The sequence below is a fragment of the Emys orbicularis genome, chromosome 3, assembly GCF_028017835.1.
Source record: "Emys orbicularis isolate rEmyOrb1 chromosome 3, rEmyOrb1.hap1, whole genome shotgun sequence".
NCBI classification, from domain to species: Eukaryota; Metazoa; Chordata; order Testudines; family Emydidae; genus Emys; species Emys orbicularis.
The window spans coordinates 1,330,401-1,343,519 of record NC_088685.1 but is presented as its reverse complement, the minus strand read 5'-3'; positions in this window follow the sequence as shown (position 1 = coordinate 1,343,519).

Sequence of the window (13,119 nt, the reverse complement as noted above, 5' to 3'; positions counted from 1 at the left end):
AGTAGAAAATGTCTGGGATCTCCCCCCCTACACACTCCTTTCCCCCCATGCAGAGTGCGGCACTGCTGATTGGCCGCTTGGGCCGAGTTGAGCCACTCCCATTGGGCCTCCAGCAGCCAGACTCCCTCCTCCCTCGCCCCCCCAGCATGCTGCAGGGGAGGGGCTGGGCGCTGGCAGCATGTTTAACTTTGGCTCGGGGCAGCCAGCGGCTGGAGCTGCATGGCGGTAAGGCGAGTCCCGGGGGGCAGTCAGGGTTAGGCCTGGCCCCAGAGAGGGGCTGGGTGTGTGGCCCTCCGCCTGCGATGCAGAGACACGGGCAGGTGGGGCCCATCCTCCATGCAGCGGGGCCTGGGTCCCCTCGGGGTCCCCTCACCCCCCTCAGCCCCTGGGAACGTCTTGATCCCCCCGCTTCACCCCACTGGGCAAACAGCTTCCTGCTCTGTGTCCCCAATCCCACCCCCACGCCAACAGCCACGTGCCCTGCACACGCCCGGGGAGGGGAGCACTCGAGTCTGGCCAGACGCCGATTCAGCACTTCATGGAGCCGGCCCCCGCCCCATGGATCTGCCCCCTCCCCGCCCCCCATGGACCTTGTGCCCCAGCCCAGCTGGAGACAGCACCTTGCGAGCATGGACGGGCCCCGTACCTCCCCATCCCAGATCCCCCTCCCCACTACCAGCCTCGTCCGGTCCCGCCATCGGCCCTGCCCCAGCCAGCTCCTCCTCCTCACAACCAGCCCCTGCCCCACCCAGCTTCCCCTCCCCACAACCAGCCCCGTCCCGTCCCACCATCGGCCCTGCCCCACCCAGCTCCCCCTCCCCACGTCCAGCCCCGTCCCGCCATCGGCCCTGCCCCACCCAGATCCCCCTCCCCACGACCAGCCTTGTCCGGTTCCACCATCGGCCCTGTCCCAGCCAGCTCCTCCTCCTCACAACCAGCCCCTGCCCCACCCAGCTCCCCCTCCCCACGTCCAGCCCCGTCCCACCATCGGCCCTGCCCCACCCAGCTCCCCCTCCCCACGACCAGCCCCGTCCCACCCCAGCTGCGCCGTGCCATGCCCAGCCTGTGCCATGCTCTCCCTCCCTCGCTGGCTGTCTCTCTCTCCCACAGGGCGGCCTGGCGGGCTGAGTTCCCCAGTGGTGCCTCCAGCGCTGTGGACTCCGGTCGCTGCTCGCTGGGCAGCTGTGCCTGCTGCTCGGGAAGAGACACTGCCTGGAACCCGCGGGAGACCCTGCCCCTGGCACCCCTGCCGCCTCGCCCATGGCACCCATCACATTGCCCAGGAGCAGCTGGAAACTCACCGCCGCCTGGCAGCTCTCAGCCCCTCCCCAAGCGCCCTGCCGCGGGGGCCCGGGGCCGTCGGACGCAGAGCACGAGGCTGCCCGTCCTGGGCCAGGTCGCGCCGCGCAGCCTAGAGAACAACTTGCAGTGCGAGCACCTGCAGGCCCTGTGGGGGGGCCCGATGCCCCACCCCGAGTCCCCGGCCCGGCTGGTCCCCAGCATCACGTTCAGCACAAGCAGGGTCTCCTTCCAGTGCTCCGAGGGGCGTGCGGAGCTGGAGTGGCATGTTTCCAGCAAGCAGGTCCACCAGGAGCAGAACTGCCTCTGCCCAGTGGCCTATGGCCCCCTGCCACCCCTGACCCTGCGGAGGCCGGAGGCCGGGCCGACGGGCACAGAACAGGGCTTAGAGCCACACCCTGGACTTTCCAAGAACCAGCGAGCCGGTGCCAGCCCCCTGCGTCCCCAGCAGAGCCAGGAGTCCCGTGTGTGCGTCACAGCTGGCTGGTGAGACAGTCCCAGAGCAGCGCTGCCCCTGGCCCAAAAGCTGCCCTGCCCAGGTCCAGCCAGCCCCGGGCTCCGGCATTCCCAGCCATGCGGAAGGAGTCGGTCCGCAGCCTCAAGAGCCAGATCCTGGCCTCCCTCCGGGGCCTCCCCACGCTGCTCGCGGAGCCCCTGGCCAAAGGGCCGGGGAAGGAGGATGTCACGATCGGCAGCCAGAGCCGGGCAGACAAGGATGGGCACAGCCAGCAAGAGACACCTTGGCGCGTCTGGGCAACATCCAGCCGCCCGCGCACCTGAGGTCACGCGACATCCAGCCGCCTGCTCACCCTGGGCCACGTGCCACCCAGCCGGCCACCCACCCCAGGCCAGACCACGCGCCACCCAGCCAGCCGCCATTCCAGCTCTCCGTCAAGAAGGGTGACTGTGCCCGCTCCCTGCTGAGGGTGCGCAGCACGGATAAGCCAGAGGCCGCGTCCCCCGCCTCCAAGCCGCTCCCCAGGGCAGTGGGCCCGCCGGGACCCCGGGGTGCCAGAGAGGAAGATGGCAGCGCAGTGCAGCCCAGAGGGCAGAGTGGCTCCCCACAGCCTGTGCAGCCTGGAATCACCTGGGGAGCCCGCACCCGACCCCACAGCCATGCGGCTGCCCACAACGTCCCCAGACTGGCCCTGCAGCCAACGCACCCTGGCGCCGGGCCTGGTCAGGTCACAGCACCACCCGAAGAAGCGCGTCATCCTGAGGACGGACAGTCACCCCACGCTAGGGGCATGGGGCAGCGAGGGCCCCTCCCGCCCCCCAGAAGCCAGACGCTCCCAGGGTGCCCCTGCCAGCCCCGAGCGGCTGATCCGTGCCATTGTGAACTCGCTGGGCACCAAGCGGGCGGCGCGGGACCAGCTCCGGCTGCTGGGCTGGGGCCAGTGGAGCGTGGAGTACCCCGTGCACCTGCGGTGCTGCTGCTGCCTGGAGAGTGGCTGCCCCCCCCCCACCCGACGCCCCAGGGCCAGCGTGGCCCCCGCCTCGTCGTCTACCCCAAGCTGAGCGTGGGGCGGGGCTGCAGCCACCTCCGCATGAGCCTGGGCTTCCTGCTGAAGATCAAGTGGAAAGAAGCCCGGAAGTCGCAGCTGGTCTTGGAGCCCCCTGGCAAGGTGGGGCCGGGCAGGGTCTGGGAGGGGGCAGCCTGCGGGCATCCCATGGGCCAGCGGGGCCAGGCCGGAGCCCTGGGTGTCCGGCACCCCAGGGAGCAGCCTCCCTGCAGAGCGTGCAGCCAGGCTGCCAGGGCGAGTGCCCCACGACGCCTCACTCCGGCCTGGGGGCCCAAAGCAGGGCTCCTTCCTGCTAGGACCACGGAGCCGCCCGGAGCCGCGACCGCCAGGACCCTGGAGCCCCCCCAGCACCCAAAGCAACCAAGAGACCAGAGCTGTGTCTGCGCCCCCCCCCCAGGGCAGTCCCACGGGCACCAGCGCCCCAGAGCCAGTCCCGGCCAGCAGCACCACAGCGGAGAGCCAGCCCCGCGCCCCCTCTGGCCAAGGGGCCAGGAGACACCAGCCTTAAGAGACTGTTCACATCTGTCTAGCAGGCCTGGGCCAGGCTGTGGGGCAGAGCCAGGCCCAGCCCCTACCCCAGGAGATCGGGAGCCCCACCGGTGCAGCCAGCCCCCAGCGGGTGCCCCCGCAGCGCTAAGGTCTCCAGCTGATCCAAGCCTTCCCTGAACTGGTGTGACAATGCGGTTCTGGCGGAACCCAACTGAGAGTGCCAACTCAGGACAAATTGCTCAAACAGGGCAGTTACAGCCCAAGGCTGGGGGTTTTTCCACCTCTAAGGCAAACCAAACCAGCCAGACTAAGAGGACTTCGGTCTCACCCCACTGGCTAACCGCAAGTCTCACAAGCAATCTCCTTAGACACTCCAGTTTCCCAGTATCACCACCAGTGCCACTCGTTATGGGGACAAATGGTTATGAAAACCAAGACCCCAGTAAAAGAAAAAGGTTCTCCTGATCCCAAAGGACCAAGCCCCAGACCCAGGTCAATATACAAATCAGATCTTATCCACAAATCACGCTGTTGCCAATCCTTTAGAATCTAAAATCTAAAGGTTTATTCATAAAAGGAAAAAGATAGAGATGAGAGCTAGAATTGGTTAAATGGAATCAATTCCATACAGGAATGGCAAAGTTCTTGGTTCAGGCTTGCAGCAGCGATAGAATAAACTGCAGGTTCCAATCAAGTCTCTGGAATACATCCCCCGCTGGGATGGGTCCTCAGTCCTTTGTTCAAAGCTTCAGCTTGTAGCAAAGTTCCTCCAGAGGTGTGAAGCAGGATTGAAGACCAGATGGAGATGAGGCATCAGCCTTATATAGTCTTTTCCAGGTGTAAGAACACCCCTTTGTCCTTACTGTGGAAAATTACAGCAAAATGGAGTCTGGAGTCACATGGGCAAGTTCCTGCATACTTTGCTGAGTCTCAAGGCATATTTGCCTTCTCTCCATGGGTCCATTGTATAGCTGATGGTCCTTAATGGGCCATCAAGCAGGCTAGGCAGAGCTAACACCAGTTTGTCTGGGATGTCACCCAGCAGCATAGCATAAGTTTGAAATACAGACAGTATAGAGCCAATATTCATAACTTCAACTACAAAATTGATACACACATATAGACAGCCTAATCATAACCAGTAAACCATAACCTTGTCTTAGACACCCCATTTGACCCCCTTTATACAAGATTTGGGTGCCACTACAGGACCTTGGTTGCAACAATGATCTATATGGTCCCAGATTATATCAATAACGTCACAACAGCCAACACCAGATTCACAGCTACGAACCACTGAGTCTGCTGTAGCTGGCACAGCCATGACACTTCCCTGGAATCTGGGCCACCATCCATTAGTCAGTCATTTCATAGAGTCTGTTCAATGGCAGTTGTTCTAACTAAGCAGAAGTATTGTTTCAGGAGCACTATTAAGTGGGTTCTACAGGAATTATTACAAATAGCGAACGTCAACATCTAAATTGTAATATTAACGAATGTAGAACATTTGACAGACACTACCAACTATGTTGTGCCATATTTGTCTCACTTTTTTTGTGAAATATCCTTCAGGTTCTAAAGATCTTTCTAAATCTACCACTGTCCCTAAAACAGCTTAAAAATCTAACCGACTGCTATGTCCCTGCTGTGAGTGGCCCTACTAAATGTGTGCTCTGCTGCTGAAGCAGAGGGTGTGCTAGTTGAGTGCTGTTTGCAGACCAGAATGTAACTCTTTACTTGGTCTCTTTTTTTTTCCCTTAGAGACCAAGATTGAGCAGTTGGACCCAGATGACATAGATGAGATAGAGAAGATTGAATATTAAATAAACCAGGGGTATTTGGAGTCAAAGGGAGATTTTTCTTTAACCTTAGACCTCAATATTTTTTCTGTTTAAAAAATTGAAATAGTTTAAGTGAAACGTATTGCCATGTTTGGAAATGATGATACAGTATCCTCCGTCATAAAGAATTTAGGAAAAGAAAAAGAAACTTATTCTCATCACTTCAGAATGGTTCCTGTTTTCCCCTTCTCATGGACTCCTGTGTTTTTGTCTAGTATGTTTCGTTACCAAGATATTGGCAGGTTTAATAAAAAGCACAGGAGGATATTCTCTCACCTGACCAAGTTTCCCTTTCCCACATCATTCCCAGGGTACATCTCCATCAAAAGTAGTGAAGCAAGTTGTTCAGATGAATTAAACTGCCAACACAAAACTGACATCTATATGATAATTGACACCAATCATTAATATAACTAGCCACTGGATGGCAATGGTTGCTTTCACAGTCATGGATGAGGCAACACTGGCTTTCCTGCAGAGGAATAATAAAGAAACCAAACTTCCCGTTTTAATCATCAGGCCTCGCCTCTGCTCTCCTATGTTATATCAAGAATTAAAATAATACATGTGCTTGATAACTTCCTTTCCACTAGATGGCAGCATTATTTCATAAACATAACCTGCCCTGTAGCTCTGAGCATCACAGGCTTTGCATTTAACTTGGGGAACTACGTTTTCTTTTATTTCAGAAATATTGTTTTGAGCCTGAAGTTAAAATCTTTTTAGCTGATCCAAGATTACCTCAGGACAGAGAGAAGTCAAACTTTCCTGAGCCACTAAAATCTCTCAACTCTGACCTACCTCTTAAAGACTCTGGACAGGGAATCAAGTCCTCTTTAGAATTTTTTGAATATTTCACTTAAACAGTATCTTTCAAAGATATTTCAACAATACAAGAGGTTTTTAGAACTATTCTCTCTATCAACTGAGTTACTGAAATATTTATCCACTGCTTTACCTGTTCTGCTCCTTGTTAGATACACCGACAATGGAAAGTAGGTGTATTAAATGGCTTGTTTGTTCCTCAAAGTCAGTTTCTTACTTTGAGTTTATTTCTTCTCACATCAGTCGTACTGGAGAGAACTCAGTGCAAGGGATGATCCAGTGGTTGGGAAATAGCTTGGGACTCAAGATGTGGGTTCAATTCCCTGCTCCACCACAGACATTTGTGTGACCTTGGGCAAACCACGTAGCCGCTCCGTGCCTCAGATTCTCCGTTTTAAAGTGACAGTAATAGTGCTTCTGTACTTTGTGGTGGTGTGATGTGCTCAGATAATACAGTAATGGGCTCGTTAGAAGTACCGGAGAGAATTACACCCAGAGAGAGTTGAGGAACTAGTTACTCTAGAGCCAGACATCATGCAAGCAGTTGCTGTGTGTCGAGAGCTTGCACAGCTCTGTTCAGTGCACCTGAAGCTTGACCTGCAGCACCTCTTTGTGTGTGTTTCTAATATGCCCATCACCGTGATATGTGGCCTAAATTGTCTACAAAGATGCAAGCTCTGCTCTTCTGTGGTCTGGCTGCTGTTGAGTCTGTTAGTGGCAGTTATTTCCATGAGAGGTCACCTGCCCATTCTTCTCTGCTGCATCACAGAGAGAGGTGATTGTGGGGAAAGTGCAATGCCTAAAAGGATGTCAGGTTTATCTGAATGAGTTCCACAGTCGCAGACCCTCTGCTGAAAATGGCCTGTCCCTGACCGCAGAACTTCTGTGTTTGTCATCCATAGCGACCCGGTACAGCATAGCTGGCATGGGAAAGACTGCTTGTAAACGATCAGAACCTTGCATTGAATTTGGAATCAAATAGGGAGCTGTATAGTGAGCACAGAGCTCTGGTCTCTCACTCTCTTCATTCTGTCTGCAGCACACAGCACCAGTTAGCTTCTAAAAGACCTTTACTTTCATCCTCAGGCAAAGTGTGTTGCCATCATCCTTCGTGGAGATGAGAAATGTGCAACTTGCAGCGGGGAGGTCCCTGTTCAACAGGAAATAGTGCAGTCGCTAGGCTAATAGACAAGAGAAGGAGGCATTCCTTGCCATTGTAACAATGTGTGTAGTATTTCTGATGGGTGTACATAGGATATAGCTCAGGAAGGGTCCTCCTGGGTTACTGAGCCCAGTCCCCTACCATCTCAGGCAACCCTGTCATATAATCCCCTTCATAAATTCATCAAACACCATCTTAAAACTAGATAGGTTTCTTGCCCCATTGCTCCTATTGGGAGGCTGTTCCAGAACCTCACTCCAAAACCCTTCTGATTTCTAGCCTAAATTTATTCATGGCCAGTTCATGCCCATTTGGTTTTGTGCCAACATTGTCCTTGAGCTTCACTAGCTCTTCTCCATCCCTGGTGCTTACCCCCCCCCCCCCCCCCGTATTTTATAGAGAGCAACCAGATCCCCCCTCAGCCATTCTTTCCTTAGGCTAAAAGAGCCCAGGACTGTGTACTATGATATGAGGGCAAACACCTGTCAGTAGAAGAGAGGTCAATGTCCTAGCCAGCCGCTCTTCCTCCTCATCTCTGCCTTTCCTCTACTTGCCTTGAGCCAGCCACTTTTCATCTCTGGCATTGGGACCTGTTGTCGCATCTGCTGAAGGAATGTACAACTAAGTGTCGTCGGTGTATTGCTGACATTGGAGTATCTGCTAAACTAAAGGAGCTTGGTTTGAACTTTGTGGTCCTTCACACATGAGAGCTATAGGGAGAGGAGCACAACTGTCCACTAAATTGCTGGGACTTGTTTGAGATGAAGTAGCAAAGCCAGCTGTGTGCTACACTCTCCATTCCTGTCTGTGTAGGAAGGCAGCCTTTTGTGATCAGTGGTGAAAGCAGCTGTGAGATTTAAGCATGGATATTTCTCCAAGGCCATCCACTACTACTGTCAAAGCTTTCTTTGCGCTATATCGTAGCCCAGGTCTTGCTTGTGAGGTCTAGGATGTTGGCTGAGGCCCGGCATTGCTGTAGTGAACTAGTCACTACCTTCTCTGATAGTGCCAACGGATGGCAGCGTGGAGGTGGACAGTAGTGGGTGAGGTAACTGAGTCCTGTTGTACTGAAAGTTGATAGGACACTTGAAAGTGGCTGAAAGTTTGCCCTTTTAAAGAGAGCATGGATCTCCACACAGGGCCGGCTCCAGGCACCAGCTTACCAAGCAGGTGCTTGGGTCGGCCACTTCGGAGAGGGGCAGCAGGTCCAGCTGTTCGGCGGCAATTCGGCGGACGGTCCCTCACTCCCGCTCGGAGCGAAGGACCTCCCACCAAATTGCCGCCGCAGATCGCAATCGCGGCTTTTTGTTTGTTTGTTTGGCTGCTTGGGGCGGTCAAAACCCTGGAGCCGGCCCTGTCTCCACATGCTCTTCACTGGCTTTCACTAGCCAGGAGGCAAAGGGGGTTGTCTCACATAAGTGGCCCAGGTTTCTCAGTACTTTTATGGCCTTTGCTGGTGAGACTGAGCCAAATTCTGCCAAGTGAGATGGAACAGCCTGCTCTGCCTTGATCTCCTAGTGTCAGCTATTGAGTTTAGGCTTTTAATAGTCCTTATTGCCTGCATCTCTGAGCAGTGCATAAAGTTAAAGTGCAAAAGCTTGTGAGTATTTTCTTATTACTCTGACTTTGGGTATAGTTGGAACATGGCGCATTTTGTCATTTTGTCAGTGCTGTAGGAAGTTGATTCTTTGCAGCTGGCGTGCTCAGGGATGGGAAGAGGTGAAGGCAGTATGGATTGACTGGTTCACTTTTTTGTAGAGTACTCTGGCTGATTGCGATTTGGGGAGTTAAGCAAGTAAGGTTCTTTAGAGACTCTGGTCTCTGCCTTCTGGCATACGCTGCTGACCGATTTCAAAGCAGGTCTTGGCTTCACAGGTTGGAGTGCAAATACTTTATCTATTTCCTCTTCCCTTACGTTGTATTAGGGAGCCTGCAGGTGTACTGTTGATGTCATCTAGCCAAGTCTCAGTGACAGCAGTGAAGGTCAGGTGCCTTGTCCAACATTAGGTTGACCAGTGACTGTGCGTGGTGACTGCCGGCTCTGGCCAGTTATTCCCTTACGCTCGGGGAAGCTGCCCAACAAACCCTCCCAGCTCCCTCCCAAAGCCACAAGCTTTCCTGGGTCCCTGGCCTCCCAGCCAGCCAGGGAGAGGGCAGGCAATGGGTGGGGGGGGGGGGTAGGGGGAGAAAGGGGGAAGCTGGGACAGATCTTTGGACAGCCGTTGGCTGTGGTCAGTTGGGGAGCCTGCCTTGGGCAGGCAGAGTCCTGCCTCCATCCCAGATCAGTTGGGGAGCTGGGCTCGCAGGTGGGAACCAGGGGAGCCAGGGAGAGAAGAGGAAGCCAGAGCACATTGCGAAGCCCAAGGGCCTAGTCCCCATTCGACTCAGAACACCGGGGGCAGAAATCACCCTCCGCAAGGGTCAGACCCAGGGCCCACGGACAGCGAAGGAGGAACCTGCTGCCCCTCCCCCCGGGTTACTCTGCGGCTGATGCCGTTTCGGCTCCGGGCAGGGTGCCCGGCAGGCTCCAGTGTCTGTGCCTGTCACCCAGCTCCCCAAAACAACCAGGCCTTCAACGGCTCAGCCGGCCCCAGTCCCAGAACTAACGTCCCAGCACACGGCCCTGCTTGGGCTTCCTGGTGCCAGGGTCCCCAGAGCCCCGGGGGCGATGCGGCAGCTCCTACAGCCTCGGTTTCTTGAGTCTGTAATCTGCAGCCCAGCTGGGCCCAGGACAGGGGGCAGCCTGGAATCCAAGGGGCTGAGAGACTGCCGGGGGCAGCCTGGTTCCCAGGCAATAGAAAGGGGAGCCCGGGGCATTCCCCCCAGCCTGTGTTCCCTGGCGTATGGCCATGGGCTGGGTGAGGGGCAAGGGCGAGCCAGGGACCCCTTGGCATGTGGCTGCCCCCGTCCGTACCCACAGCATCCAGACGGGTCTGTACTAGCCTGTGCGCGATGCCGCGCTTACATCTCTGGGTTTAGCGTGCTAGCGGGAGGGGATGTAGCGTGAATCTGTCTGTGCGAGCTGGGAATCACCCTGCCAGCTCCAAGGGCAGCTGGGGCCCATGCGTGTGGGTCCAGGGGCAGCAGAACAGCCCAGACGCTCGGGGTGAGCTGGCTCCAGTGGGGCGCGGCTGCGGAGGCTGTGGGCACAGCCTGGCCTTTCTCCCAGGGCCCTGCTGTGATGCTGGTGTGGCAATTCCCCGATGTCGGGGGGGGACGGGACCCGGGATTATTCTAATGACACTCGGGTGGGGAGCCCGGGGTGTGGTGGAAGGAGCCTGGAGTTCTCCAGCTGCAGGAGGTGGAGGGAAGCGCGGGCACCCCTGGCACCGGGCTGGGCTGGGTGGGAGGCTGGCACTGCACGGCCTCAGTCTGGGTACCACGTAACTCTGCCGCTTCCTTGGCTCCCGCAGGCTCTTCGGGTCAGCAGGCTCCGGAGGAGGGGGACGGAGGGTGAGGGAGAAGGTAAGGTCCTGCCTCACGCTCCCTGCTGGCTCAGAATCCCAGGGCCTCTCCCAAGCCCTCCACCCTGGCCCAGGGGTCCCACACGAGGCCCCCCAGGCTTGGCCTGCCCCTGGGGATGGGAGCGGGAGCCAAGGTGCTGACTGGAGCCGGGATAAGCTGACATGGTGCTAACGAACCGTCGTCTGGGGGCTTTGCCGCGATGGAGGCAAACGCCCGATTGTCTGTCCCCTCTGGCAGGTTGTCCCCATGTCCTCCAGGCTAATGGTGAGCATCGGGGGGGGGGGCGGAGGGGGGCTACCTGCCCTTCCCAGGACCCTCCAGAACAGGGCAGCTTTGCCAGCAGGAGGCACTGCCCACTGCCCAGCAGAACTTGTCTTTCTTTCACCCCGTCTGCTCTGTCTTGGATAGGGGTGCAGCCCCCTGGCACTCCGTTGCTGTGCATCGTACCAGGGCTTGCAAGGCCAAGGCTGCTAGGTGCTGCCAGCCCCTGGCATTTGCCAGAGAGTTTTCCTGGGATCCCGCACACGGGCGAGACCCATTTCTGCAGGATGGGGCACCGGCTGGGTTATTTGCACCAGGGCGAGGCGCCGTCTGGGTTTCTGGTACGGGGACAGCGCACCGGCCGGGTTCACAGCCCTGGCACGATGCCCTGGCCGGGTTCACAGCCGTGGCAGTGTTTGAGAGGGGGCCCGGAGCGGTGCTGGCGGAGTGTTTCATCGGGCCCCGGGCTCTCACAAACTCAGCATGCCAGGTCCTGGAGCAGCAGCGCACAGCGGCCTGGGGCCAGGGCACTGGAATGAGGGGGCCGGGGGGCCATGCCCTCTGACTTTTGACTGGCTGTAAGGGCGAGCAGCGGGAGGCCGGGGGTGCAGAGAAGAAGGGTCTTGGAGGGAAGCAGGGGCGGAGGAGCGGGGCTTGGTGTGGGGGCGAGGCCTCGGGGGGAATGGGTCACAGGAGGGCGGGCATGGGGCGGGGCCTCGGGGTTAGGAGCAGGGCGGGAGTGGGGATTGGGGGTTGGGGCGGTACGGGTGGGCGGGGTCACGGTTCGGGTGCTGTGGCCCCCGCTACGTTCAGGCCCCGTCTCTCCTCAGAAGCCCTCTCTGCTGTTCTGTTCTAGGTGCAAAGAAGCAGCGGGGGAAGCAGCCGCGTGAGCGGCTGGGCCGGGAACCCCCAAGCCGTGCTCGCCGAGCCCCCAGGCGCCGCTCCATCCGCCAGCTGCTGTGTGACGACGCAGACTGCGCCCCGTGCAACGCGGCGGCCCAGCAAGCCGAGCGGCTGCTGTACACCGACAGGGCCGGCGCGTGGGTCCCTGCCGGGCCAAGGCCACCTCCCCCTCCCGCCTCCGGCTCCAAAGGGAGGAACGTGCTGGACAGCCGCCATGGCCCAGGGGGGAAGCAGCCTCTGTCTCTGGGAACCATGGGCCACCTGGAAATGGACTATTGCACGTGCTCCTCTCCATCGTCTCTGGAGGGCAGCGAGTCCAGGGCCTCTGCGGGAGAAAGTGCTCGCACAGCCTCTCGCCCAGCGCCCGAGGAGCCCACACTGGCACAGGTGCATCTTGCTTCTCTGTGGGCCGCGGCACACCGGCTGGAGTTCCACCTGGCGAATGCTCTGGGCTCCTTCAACCTGCCGCCCTGCGTCATACGCTCCCAGGCCATCTCTGCCGACCAGGAACACCGGCGGGAAATGAACATCCGGCTGCAGCGCAGGCGGGGCCGGAAAAGCCAGCTGGGAGAAAGAGCCACCGAGGTCACATCCGGGACAGTCGGAGCATCTAACCTGGAGCGCCGTGGGCACCTGTGTGCCCTGCAGGAGAGGATGCAGGCCCGGCGGAGGAAGCTGTCCCCGTCACTCAACAGCGCCGCCTCCAAAGAGGAGAGCCGCCTCCCGGCCTTGGACGAAAGTTAGGGTTGGGGTTTGCAGTTGGTAATAAACCTCTGTTTTGCGTGCAATCTGCAGGAGTGATCTGGGGCCCGACACAGCAGCAGGGGGAGGGCAGGGTCTAGTGGCTGGCACTACTGTTGCCAGGTGTCCAGTTTTCGACAGGAAGGCCTGGTCGAAAAGGGACCCTGGCGGCTCCGGGCAGCACCGCTGACCAGGCCGTTAAAAGTCCACTTGGCGGCACAGCGGGGCTAAGGCAGGTTCCCGGCCTGCCGTGGCTTCACGCAGCGCCCAGAAGTAGCGGTATGTCCCCCTTCCAGTTCCTATGCATAGGGGCAGCCAGGAGGCTCCGCACGCTGCCCCCTCCCCAAGCGCCAGCTTCACAGCTCCCATTGGCCGTGGTTCCCAGCCAATGGGAGCTGTGGGGGCAGCATCTGCGGACAGGGCAGCGCACAGAGCCCCCTGGCCGTGCCTCCGCGTAGGAGTCGGAGGGGGAACATGCCACTGCTTTCAGGAGCTGTCTGAGGTAAGCGCCTCAGCCCCAGCCGGGGGAGGGGGGAGCTGCTGGAGGAGTTTTTAGTTTCAGTTTGGTGCTGGGTGGTGGAACGCAGGGAACCCCAAGGCTGGGGTTTAA